A 13,587-nucleotide genomic window follows, 5' to 3' on the forward strand; every position below is an offset into this window, starting at 1 on the left:
ATATTAAAATCCATATATATCTCTATCAATAAATTAATTTTTATATTCTTAAAACTAAGTAGCCATCATAAAGAATTTAGTTTACTTAAGTGATCCTAGAGCTAATTTCTTTTGTTCCATAGGTGTTCATAGGGTAGAATAAATCACTATAAGAAGAAAGTTAGGAAATGTCAATTTGTGAAACTTTTCAATTAACTAATAGGCTATATATATAATGTGCCATTAAGTACATTTTTTTAAAGTACATGTAGTTCCATCATTTCCCTCTCCTTGAAAAAAGTTTTAAATTAACATAAACTGCTGGTGGGAATGTAAAACAGTATAGCTGCTTTGGAAAGGAGTCTGGCAGTTCTTAAAAGGGTAAATATAGAGTTACCATATGACCCAGCAATTCCAGTCTTAGGTATACGTCAAGAGAAATGAAAATATCTCTGTACATAAAAATCTGTACATGACTGCTCATGACAGTGTTATTCATAATAACCAAAAGAGAAAACAACATAAATGTCCATCAACCCATAAGATGTGGTATAACCATACAATGGAATAAGGTTCAGAAAAAATAAAGACAAAATACTGACACATACTACATATAACATAGTTGAACCTTGAAAACTTTATGTTCACTTAAAGATGCCAGCCACACAAGACCACATATGGTATGGCTCCATTTACAGAAATGTCTTGAATAGGTAAATCTATAGGGACAGAAAGTATATTAGTGATTGTTTTCATCTGGAGTCCTGAGAGAATGGAGGGTCACCACTAAAGGATACAAGGTTTCTTTTTGGGAGTGATGAAAATGTTCTAAAATTGGTTGTGATGATAGTTGCATGACTATGAATATACTAAAAACTATTGAATTATACACTCTAAATGTGTGGTTTTTATGGTATGTGAATTATACTTGAATAAAGCTATTACAAAAATAATTTTCCTTTCATAACTGGTTTATAAGAATTTTTCTCAAGAACCATGGATTACCTTAAGCAAAAGAAAAGATAAAAATAAGAAGAAATTGATATTACACTTAGTAGAATTATTAAATATTTAAGTTTGAAAAGTAGGAAGTAGAGAGTATAAAGTCAAGAAACATTTTCAAGAACACAGAAGAAAATGCTACAATTTCTCAGCTTGAGAAATACATGTTTTTATTGGGTAGTCAAACCAGAGGAATGTTTTTAAGTTATGAATCATTTCTACAGCCTACACTCTTTCCTATTGAGATGTAGACAAGTAATATCATTCATATTTTTTGATGTGTGGAAATTACTATTAAATTAACTGTACCTCACAGCACCATAGTGACCAAAATATTTCCAAGAGACATTAACTTACTCAGAGTAGGCAGCTTAAACTAAGCAAAATGATGCAGGGGCAAGACAGCTAGATTAGGGATCAGATGATTTATTTTTATTTCTTTTTATTTTTGTTTATTTTTAATTTTTATTTATTTTTCAATTACAGTTGACATTCAATATTATATTAAATTCAGTTATACAGCATAGTGGTTAAACATTTATGCAATTTACAAAGTGATCCACCCAATTAATCTAGTACCTGCCTGGCACCATACATAGTTATTATTGGCTATATTCCCTATGCTGTACTTTACATCCTTGTGACTATTTTGTAACTGCCAATTTGTACCAGATGACCTATTTTTAAAACAAGCTCTGATTTTTGTGGATTATTTTAACACTCAGCCTCACTTTCTCCTTCTGTAAAATAAGGGGGACTCCTAATTGAAAGGGTTGTTGTGAAGATAAAATTAGATGTCATATGTATATCAGAGAATAGTCTACAACTATAAAGTATTAGTTCAACAATTAATAATATTAATTATTGGCAGAATATTATTTATTAATATTTAATTATTATTATTATGCATTTAGAGAACCTAGCATCAGAATTCCAATCTAATAATCGTTGATAAGACCAAAAGGGTAAATTTGTATGTTTTCTTTCTTTCTGTCTATCTACATATCTATCTTCTTTCAAGATCTTTAACTCAAAAGTAGAAATATTTTGAAAAATTTACTATTGTATTTTTTTAAAGAAATGATGAATATTTAATAGGACATATTATCAAATGTGTACCAGAACCTATATCACTCTTTTATGTTCAGTTAATCTTACCAAAACAGAAACCATTATTCTGTGTGCCTTCAAAAGGTAATAAAAAAATAGGACATCCTGAGAAATTGTGCACTTTTCTGCTTTCATATAGTATTCATACCTCTATTAAATTTACATTTTTCCCTTTTCAATTGATTTTTTACCTTTTGCACTTTTGTACTTTTATAATCTTATCATAAATTTAATACACATTTATTATAGAAAGTTTAGGAGATGTGAACTAACAAAAGAAAATAACTTCAAATTCTTACAACACTGTAAGAATTGTACATACCTTACAAAGCAGCATAGTGTGCTCTCTTTCACTGTCTTCAAATAAACATCGTTTCTAGGTTTCCTTCGTTCTGCCCTGCCTCACCTTTAAAAATTTTATTTGTAGTGATTAATATCTCCCTTTTCTAAATAACCTTGAAGGTAGATGGGGATGTGTAATGCTTTTGTTAAAGCTCTAAACTTTCTCATGTTTAAACATGATAACAAATGGGAAATAAAAGTTTTTATCACTGATTTCCTCTTTCTAATTACTACAGTTTTCTGTTTCTTCTGACCATTTAGTTCTCTACTCTCTCTTGATGCCAAACCATTAAGATGTGGTAACTTTTTTTTTCACTACAGAGATATAGTTTTATAAAATATTGGGAAATAAAAAAAACATTAAGAAAAAAGATACCAACTATTCCCACCACATTGAAATAATCACATTAAATAAACTTTTATATCTTGTCATTAAAAAAAAAATACACATGAAGATAAAAACTTTTAAACCCATAAATGTAAAACATCTAAACATTTAGATACAATTTCTTTTTTCAAACCATAGAAATTTGACATGTAGAGAGAATTATCTGCACTAGGCCAAGAGGACTTTTCTTAGTGTTTGGCTCTTTTTTTTTTTTTTTTTTAATATGCCTATTAGAGTCAAACTATACAAACCCTGTTTGGTTGAGTAAAAAATGTAGCTACTCTTTAATTTTGATTATGGTTCGCTTTCCCTTTGTTTGCATGTTTTTAGTTCAATTTAAAATGTTCAGTTTATTTGTTTTGTTTGCCTCAATCCTCATGTGCTATGTACAGTTAGAAGAAACTGGCTCATCAGTTCTTTCCACCTCACAAAACAGATTTTGTTGTTAATCTTTCTCTTCAGTGTTACTGGTCTTTCTCAAACACAAAGGTTTAATTCTGGGAACTGCCCTACAATAGCCTTATGAGACATTTTAGTCACTAGTCTTTAAATAAAAACAGAGTCCTTTGTTATTTCTTAGGTGTTTCACTGTTTATGTATTACCTGTAGCAAAGTAAGAGACTTTGAAATCTGAAATACCAAGGTAAAATTGCAGCAGTTTTCAGACCTAGCTCATGAAAAATGGAACATGATGGAAACAATGTGTTGAAATTAGGATACAAAATAAATGAAATCCATATTATTTTCTATCTAAGCTCATTTCCTTCATTTAGTACATGAAGAGGTGATGATGTAAACTATTTTTGAAATAAATCTGTGTGTGTGTGTGTGTGTGTGTGTGAAAGATGTTTTGATCAAAGCTTTATTTCTAGCTCCTAAAGTTATATTAACATTCTCCTTCAAAATGAGAGATTTTTTTTCACTGTTCTCTAACCCTTAACCTGCTTAGATTCTGTGGTTCATAATGTCAATACATGTTTTGCCAGTATCCTAAACTATTTGTCCCCATGTCTTCTTGCCACATTTCTCTGGCAAAACTTCAAATTTGGGGGAATGCAAACATCCACTTTTTCAGTGTTTGTGCCCTGACAGCCATGCCTTGGTAGAAAAATTACACAGTGGCAGATTGATTCCACCAGCACTCATATCCAACCTCCAATGGGCCTTAGCATTGCCCGGCAAGCCTCCTGTGTCTATTTGGTCAATTTCCATTCCCACCCTACACAACAATTTCAGGTCTTCTCCATTTCCTTCCATTCTTTCTAGCCCAGTAATTCTCAACCAGGGGCAATTTTGCTCTTCCTTTCATCCCAGCACTTTGGGGACATTTGGCAATATCTGAAGACAGCTTTGATTATCACACTTGCAGGAAACAAGTGGAGGGGATTGCTACTGACATCTAGTAGGTAAAGGCCAGGTGTGCTGTTCATGATCCTACAATGCACAGGACAGTCCTACAAAACACACAATATAGAATTATCTGGTCTAACAGAAAACAATGCCACGGTTGAGAAACCCAGCTCTAGCACTTTCATACTCAGCAGATGCCTTTCTTTACAGAGGCAATAGCAGCCAACTGTTGAGAACTCCTTCATCTTTTCTATTTCAAACACAAAATACATATTTGTGCACAGAGACTTCCATCTTATTACAGTGGTCACTGAATTGGTTGAATCTTTCACTGGTGTCCCTTAAATCTTTACCTCTATTGAGCACTTGAGTTCAGGTGACCAAAGATGATAATTTTTTTTTTTTTTTTAGAAGGAACAATCTTTTTGGGAAGTGTAATTTTGCAAAGAAGGATATAAGTGAATGTTGGTCTGCCAAAGGTATGGACTGTAGTATACAGTTTTCATTTTATTTCTAACTGTTGACCATTGAATCATGTTCCTATTTGGGCCATTTCTTAGTAAATACAGTCTCGAAGAGGAAAAGTGCCCCACCTCCTACATTGTCATTGAAGGTATCAGTTCCTTTCTTTCCCTACTCTTGAAAGACAAGACTTGGGCATATGACCTAGCTAAAATAAACACTGCTACCTTGGATTGTAAATTTGAATATGGAATATACAAATGAAGATAGGATAAAGATTCATCTTTGCTAGTACAGAGCCATGATTCTTGCAGTATCAGAGATGATGATTTGTGTTGAAAGACACTCCTTATGCCCCTTATTCTTAGACTTCTAGATCTACTTTGATTTCTGCCTGGTTTCCAGACCTTGTGCTTTAGCATTCTTTGGTTTGGTGAACTTCTGATAGCACTTCTCGATTTTCTTGCACTAGTCAGAGTTCATTTATATCTTGCACATGTTATCCTAATAGACACAGAATTAAAATGCTAATGCTCTTTCCTCCACAATCCTTGTTCTCTTCTAATATCTCCTGTCTCAGTGAATGGCACCATTATTTATCAAGTTAAACAAGCCAAAAGCCCAGGGTACATCATTGACAATCTCTTTCTTTCAACCCACATCTAATCCATCACTAAATTTTATTGATTTTTTTCTCTTAAATATTCCTAGAGTCTATCCACTTCTTTTCAGTCCTACCACTATCAACATCAATACCCTAGTCCAAGCCACCATTATATCTCATCTGGATTATATGTACTTTTCCTCTCTTCTAATCCAGATTTTTTCTAAATATAAAATTTGATCATGTTACACACTGCTCTACTATCCAGTTAAATCCTCTCTATTTTAGTCACTGGGAACTTGCCTTACTGCTTCCTACTTCCAGACCTCAGCATTGCTGTTCCCTCTCTCTACAACGATCCTCTTCCCCTATTCCCTTCACAGTTAACTCCTGTTCATCCTTCACATCTTCTGTCACATATTCTTTCTTCATGATTGCTGTCTGTCTTGTCTGCTGAGGCTGCCATAACAAAATACTGCAGACTAGGTGCTTTAAACACAGACATTTATTTCTCACAGTTCTGGAGGATAGGAAGTCCAAGGTCAGGACGCTGGCTAATTTGTTTCCTGGTGAGAGCTCTCTTCCTGGTTTTAACACAGCTGAGTTATTACTGTGTTCTCGCATGGCTTTTCCTTGGTGCATAGGCAGGAAGTAAGGGAGGAGGTTGGATCTCTTCCTCTTCTTATAAGACCATGCCACCCTTGTAACCTCATTTAACCTTAGTTACCTCCTAAAGATCCTGTCTTCAAATACAGTTACATTGGAGGTTAGGGCTTTGACAGATGAATTTAGACTAACACAATTCAGTCTATGGTATTCTGCCCCCTGCATCCCAAAATTGATGTCCGTATTGCATGCAGAACATATTTATTCCAGCTCCAAAGCCTCCAAATCTTAACACATTCCAGATCAAGTTTAAAGACTGAAACCTAAAGTCTCATCTAAATATTATTTAAGTCAGATACGGGTGAGACTCAAGGTATAATTCATTCTGAGGCAAAACTCCTTTCCAGCTGTAAACCTGTGAAACCAGACAAGTTATGTGCTTCCAAATACAATGGTGGGACAGGAATAGGATAGATAGTCTCATTCTAAAAGGAAAAAATAGGGAAGAAAGAGGGGACAATGGATCCCAAGCAAATTCGAAATCTAAGAAGGCAAATTCCATTAGATTTTAAAGTTTAAGAATAATCCTCATTGCTTTGATGCCCTGCCTTCAAGATCCTAGGCAGGGGTCCTGTAGGTTCTACCAGGCAGAAGCCATCTGGCTCGATGAAGCCACAGATGATCTTTGAAATTCCTTTGGCGGGGGTCATTCTTCCCTTTTCTTAAAAGACAAAGCATGTTTGCAGCCAAGTAGCTCTGCGATCCCCTCCTGTAGAATCCATGAAGTCTGACAGCCTTCCTTTATTGTTTCAATTTCTCTGCCCCTTTGGTTTAAATAGGGAGTATCTGCTGGTATATGTAATCCCATCCCTATTCCTGGCTTCTGCTGAGATAGCTGATTAAATCCAAGTCACACCCATGATCCCTTTATCAATTAGTTGTTCAACCACATGGCTAGTATTCTCTTCAGAGCAAGCTTTCTCTTTTCTTTCTTTTTCTTTTCTTTCTTTTCTTTTCTCTTTTCTTTCCTTCTTTCCTTCCTTCCTTCCCTTCCTTCTTTTCCTTCCTTCTTCCTTCTTCCTTCCTTCCTTCCTTCTATTCCTTCCTTCCTTCCTTCTTCCTTCCTTCCTTCCTTCCTTCCTTCTCTCTCTTGCTCTCTCTCTCTTCCTCTCTCTTAATATGGAGGAACTTAGAATGTTTCAAATCTCCAAGTTCTGGTTCCCCTATACTTAAAAAATTATTTCTTTAATTCATCTCTCATCTCTTATTATTTTATAAAAGTGAGAAGGAGGACCCAAACTGCATCTTTAATAAAAATCTTCTCTGCTTATATCCAATTTTATTGCTCAGAAGTTCTACTTTCCATGAAATACTAGAACAATTCATCCAAGTCCTTTGCCACTTAATAAGAAGGATAACCTTTCTTTCAATTTCTAATAATCTGTTCCTCATATTTTTTGAAGCCTCAGCAGGTCGGGGTGGAGTAGGGTTTGAAAATTTGCACTTTTAAATTTGAGAATCACTACTATAGGCTATGAACATGTTTCTCAAATGTTGAAGTGCATGTGACTCCCAGTCATCTAGTCAAATGTGGATTCCGATTCTGTAGATCTGGGTGAGGCTGAGGATTTTTGCAAAACTGCTTCCAGGTGAGTTGCATCTGCATTGTCTGGAAGCTTGTTGGAAATGCAATATTTCTATCAAATATCCAGCCTTCTAAATCTGACTGTGCATTTAACTTTGCATTTTAACATCATTTGTGTTGATTACTATTTCAAAAACAGTGTTCTGGTTACTTTGTAGCATCATAAAGCTGGAGGAAACTGCCATGGAGGATATGGAGTCTCCGGTTACAGAAAACTTGGTGGACAGACACTTTGTCCATGACAGATGATTTTTGGCTAGATAGTCCATTCACTTTTAAAACTTTTATAGTTTATAAGCCACTTCAAAAAATAAATTACTTTCTTTGATCTTCATAGAAACATTGTTATATAGGTAGTTGAAAAACTAAAAATTAGTGTAGAGAAATCACTTATTTAAGTTCACACAGCTAATACATGACAGGTCTTTAGTTTGAACCAAGTCCAGTGTTCTTTTTCATTAAATCACACTTCCAGATTCATCTATGAAAAATAAAAACTGATTTGGCAATTTTATTATCTGAGAGGGAATTGGCCTTTTCCAATCAAATTGTTTTACTTGATTTGTCAGACTGCTTCTCCTAATTCTCGAAAAAATAGCCTTCATACCATCAACACCATGCTCTTCTAAGATGTTCTTCTCTATGTATTTTACTTTTTGACATTTGGATCATGACTGGAAGTCAGGGAATAAAGAGATCTCTGCACAGCCAAGGTGGAAATAAAAAGACCAAAATGCTAAAGCTTATGCAACTTACTCATAGTTAAATAGCCTCTTAGGTAGAAAAGCTCCTGGAGCCCTCTCCCAGGGTTGGAATACTCTGGAACTGATCCCAGAAGTATGGAAATTTTGACATCATTCCTCTCCTTCTCTCCTACTGAAATCTAAAGCATATAAAAAGCAGCAGTTAGAAGGAGAAGAGTTCTAGTCACAGTCAGATACAATGAGGCAAAAAGAACCCCAAAACAAAAAACCTTAGACCATTTGCAATGGAAAGGAAACACTAATCAAAGAAGAATAGAAGGAGGAAAAGGAGGAGGAAGAAGGTAGGAGAAACAGTAGAAGAGGGAGAAGAGAAGGAAAGAGAACCTGGAAAGCTCAGTAATACAAAGTCCTGTGCACCCGGTAATGCAGTCATCACTGCTCTGCACTAGAGAGGAATTTCATTTTAAAATAAAGATGATTGTACATCATCCAAGAAAAGGTTAAGTTATATTTAGAGTACTTTGCTTAAGAAAGTAATAAAATACGCAAGGCAATTCAGAAAGATTTTCATAAAGAGATTTAAGTGAACAAATCTTCAACATTTCAGAGTAACATATCCTCTAAGGATTCCTGATAGATGAGGTTTATTATATTTTCTTTCTTTCTCTCCCCTCTCTGCCCCCCACCTTCTATTGTATTTTAGAGTATGGAGAAGACACTTGCATTTCACTTACCTAAATTCAACTATATGTATCCAGGAAAAAAAAAAAAAGGAAAGAGAAGGAAGAAAAATCACAGTAGGGTTTCCAGCAGACATTTTACTTAGTGAGCACATATTTTGGCATGACCTTGGGATGGAAGACAGGTCTTGGCTATTATTTCAATCTCAGTTACTCTTAGGGCTCTCATGATGCCAGTATCTTATTTGTGATTCTAATGTTGGAAGGCATTAGAATCACAAATAAGATACTGGCATCATGAGAACCAGTATCTTATTTTTGTGTGTGCCATGTACCAAATAAATATTTTATCTGTTGAACTGAGAAAACATTAAACTCTTCAAATGCTGTAGTAAAACCGGATCGTATTGTACTTATTGTGTTAGTTTCCAGTGTCACATTTCAAAAAAAATATTAATCTGGATTTAGTAAGGAGAGACTTTATTCTAAAGGATTCTTGCAAGGTGGGGGAAGTGTGAGCATCTCAAAAGCGAGGCAAAAGGTTGGTTTTTATTTTATAGAGAAGGAGAAATAAGGCTGGAAAGAATTGGGTGGGGAGAAGTGGGATGAGAGAGTGATACAATCTGATAGGAGTTCAGAGAAGGTTTTACCCTGAGACCAGCTGTTTGAGGAGCGTTTTGCATTGGCTCAGGCCGAGGATGAGCCAAGTTCAGGAACTTCGGGAAAGGAGAGAAACTTAACCAAAGCTTGGTTAGGAAGCTTTTGTTCACATTGATCAAATGGAATGAGCAGTTTATCTAATCATTTTTTGAAGCAAAGAATGGGAATTTGGAAGGCCTGTGTCTGGTCTCATCAATGGCAACTAGAGTGACATCTCTAATTCTTATCTAAGTCATTCTTTACAGTGAGTCATTTCCTGGAACACAAAAGGGTGAGGGGATTTCTTAACTTTTGCTGTTTCCAGGAGCACAGGGTACAATTAAAATTCCACATTGTCAATAGCATATAAATATTACTACATACATTGAATTTTGGGGGGTAATTTAAGAAGTTTTCAAAGATAATTTTAACTAGATACCATAATCAGGTGGCAACTGCGAATCTCACTACTATTAAGGATGACTTTACTGTACAATTATTATAACCACCTATGTAAGTTGACAATTTCAGTCCCTAGTATTTCAAAATCTATAAAGGAATAAAATCTTATATATTTAGATAAAATACAAAGCAATATCATTTCCTCAAAGAAGCCTTTCTTAGTTCAGATCAACTTTAGTTTAGGGCCCTGTTACTTACTTACTTGCTTTTGTTTCTCCTTCTTAATATTCATCACATTTGTAACTTGTGTACCTAATATTTCTCTTTCATAATAGATTTCAAGCTCAATGAGGACAGGGACCCTGTCTGTGTTATTTGCTGCTATGTTCCAGTACCTGGCCTATAATAGATGCTTCATACATATTTGTGGATGAACAAAAGGAGTTTCTATTATTCTCTCACAGTAGAATAAGCTGAGGAAATCATAAAATTATTGTTGTTCCTAAAAAGTTGCTCTACCCTATGTCTTCTATTGTATATTGTTTTGACTAGCCATTCCTTATAATTAAGGTTTGTGAAAACTGGAAAGAGTGTCTTCAGAATTATTTTACAATGTTCTGCATAAGATAGATAAACTTATGTATGTGGAATATCATCACTTATTAATTGACAGTACCTAATATTTATTAATGCTTATTATATGTTAAATGCTTTACATAAATTGTTTTTTACTCTTCAAAACCATTTCATTAGTAAACTGTGGATTACATAGGGTTGGTTTTAGGCAATTTATATGTAAAGACTAGCAGTCAAAATATCTAACTCCTATTACAATCACAAATATTCTGAAGCATAGATTGAAAATGAATTCCAATGTAAAACTCGTGTCTTTATTTCTTGCAGTCATTCTGCATAATACTCTGAGATATATAAATTATGAAAATATGATGTGGTAAAAGCAATTTGGAGATAATTCTCGCTTCTAGAGCTCTATCCCAAATTTGCTACCATGACAATTTATAATGGTTCCTCCTTTAGTTATAAGTATGGATATTTTGTGGGTAAAAAACCATAAAGTAGGAAGTTGTTTGCATTAGATAGGATTTACAATAGCATATCAGCTCTATCAGTCATAGGAAATGATGACTAAGAATGGTATAAGCCAAAAGTATTAAGTATAAATTAGGAACTAATAATATAATTCTAAGTAAGATCCTTTTGTTTTAGCAAGGCACCCAGAGTACAGAAAAGATGAGTAGAGATGCCATGTGCAAAGGACCTTGGTGTTGGGTTCTTTGGCTGGGTCCAGTAGTTCAGGCTTCTGGTCATCACTTAATTCCTAGTCAGCCAAATGAATAAAATAGTTGCACAAGTTCCTCAGAGATGAAACTGCTTCACAGACTTTATGTACTTCCAACTTCCTTGGACTCTAAAATATGTTCAACCTGTTGAGTTATGATGGTGGGAAAAGGACTGAGGAGGCAGCTCCTTGCTTCTTCGAAGGAAGTTTGGCACTTTAATCCTCCTCTCCCTTCCCTCCTTCCTAATAGGTTTGTATACTTAATCAATTTGGGAGTTTGTGAAGAGATGCAGGACAATTAAGAAGAAAAAAGCTTTTCTTGTCCTTTGTTCTTTACCCTCTATTGCCCTGAGGTGGAACTTTAATTATAGCTTTGAAATTAAAAGCTAGTTCATTTAGTTTGATAGAAAAGAAACTGCAAATTCAAGATTGCTGAACTTGCGTATTATTCTTGATTTTTCCCCAGAATCCAGCCCAGTTTGGATTCTCTCTTTCAGAATTTTTTTGGTGTATGATAATAATAATTATCAGAGTTAACTCTGGCAGTTTTTAAAAGGCATTTTTCTTTCTAAGCCAATTCTATGTGCCAACCACCACTGTTCTAAGCACCAGAAATACATGGATGAACAAAACAAAGTAATTGTTTTCGTAGAGCTTAATTCTAATGATGGAGACAAGAGATAATCAACCAAAATATAACATTTCAAGTAGCATTATATGCCCTAAAAAATAAAGTAAGATAAAGTATAGGAAGTGAAGTGTGTGTGTTTCTGATGAGGTGGTGTTGGAGGAGAGATTTCCATAAAATCAGAAAGCAGGGCAAGTGATAATTTGGGGAAAGAGCTTTCCACATAGAGGGTAGAACAAGTACAAAAGCTTTGAGGAGAGCATGTACTTGGCAGGAAGCCAGTATGGCTGAAGAAGAGTTAAGGTATGAGTGAGAAGAGAAATTAAATCAGAAAGGTAGTCTGGGACAAGATCATAAAAAATCTAGCAAGTCATGGGGTAGGATTTTGGGTTTTACATTAAGTGTGATTGAAATCCAATGAAGAGATTTTTGTAGAAGAGTGACATGATCAGATTTACATTTGTAAAAAAAGACTTTCTGGCAAAAGAAAAAAAAAATAGAAATTTGGACCTACACAGAGGAATGAAAAGCACTGAAAATGGTAACTATGTGACTATATACAAAATACTTTATTTTGTTTATATTTAAATATCTTAAAAAGAAAATTATTTAAAGTAAAAGTAATATACTGTGGAGTTTAAATGTATGTCAACAATAGCACAAAGACAGGGAGAAGGAAAATGAAAGTATACTGTTATAAGGTGATTATACTATATGTGAAGTGCTGAAGTATTAGTTGAAGGTAAATTGATAATTTACAGATGTGTACTATAAATCAAAAACAACTATAATAAGAAAGAGTCAACAATTCTCTAAAGATTGACATTTTGCAGACCGTATGTGACCAAAATAAAATTAAACTAGAAAATTCTAATGGAAAGATTATCTGACAAAAAAGTTTTATAGATAAGAAACTAAAGATACATACTTCCAAATAACATATATCAAAGAAAAAATTATACGAAAAAGTAGAAAAAATATAAAACTAATTGATAACAAAAGCACTATCTACCAGAACTTATGGAAAATACCTAAAGTATTATTAGAGCAAAATACATAGCCTTAATGACTTTTATTAGCAAAGTTGAAAGTGACTGAATTATGTAGTCATCTTAAGTTAGAAAAGAAAGAACTAAGTAAATACCAAGAAAGTAGAGGGAAATACATAATGAAAATAAGAGTAAAAGCAAACATTAAGAAGAAAAGACCAACCAAGATAAAAATTAGATCTTCGTTAAACTAATAAAATTAATAAGCTTGTGACAAGCATGATAGAAAACAAAGTGAAAAGGCAAATAATTTTAGAAATGAAGAAGGAGCTATAATTTCAGATGATGCAGGTATTAAAATGAGAAAAGGACATAATGAACAGCTTTATTTCAATGTATTGAAAATTTAAAAGAAACACATTCATACAAAAATGTCACATTCATACAAAAATGAAACAGATGCAAGAGATTATAGAAAACCTGAATATCCTATATCCATCAAAACTGGGGTCAGTAAACTATGGTGCGTGGGTTGAATCTGGCTTGTGGTCAGTTCTGCACAGTCTGCAAGCTAAGAATAGTTTTTATATTTTTAAAGACTGTAAAAAAATGAAGAGAAAAAAATCAAAGGAGAATATGTGACAGAGACTATATGGCCCACAAAGTCTAAAATATTTATTACCTGGTGCTTTGCAGAAGAATGTTGCCGATGCTTACATTACAGTTACTGAATCACTATTTTAAAATCTCTCAAATG

The 13,587-nt window shown here is 34.0% G+C and overlaps 1 long non-coding RNA gene across 1 annotated transcript in view; it reads left to right on the plus strand.

Moving 5' to 3' along the window:
- Positions 1-4,580: 4,580 nt before the first annotated feature.
- The window catches only part of LOC120609177 (uncharacterized), a 56,357-nt gene continuing 47,350 nt past the window's right edge, over positions 4,581-13,587 (plus strand). The window contains exon 1 of the long non-coding RNA XR_005654691.1: positions 4,581-4,650. This is a non-coding gene — a long non-coding RNA (uncharacterized LOC120609177). The remainder of the gene's footprint in view (positions 4,651-13,587) is intronic.

The sequence above is a fragment of the Pteropus medius genome, unplaced genomic scaffold (genome assembly GCF_902729225.1).
Source record: "Pteropus medius unplaced genomic scaffold, Ma_sr-lr_union100, whole genome shotgun sequence".
NCBI lineage: Eukaryota > Metazoa > Chordata > Mammalia > Chiroptera > Pteropodidae > Pteropus > Pteropus medius.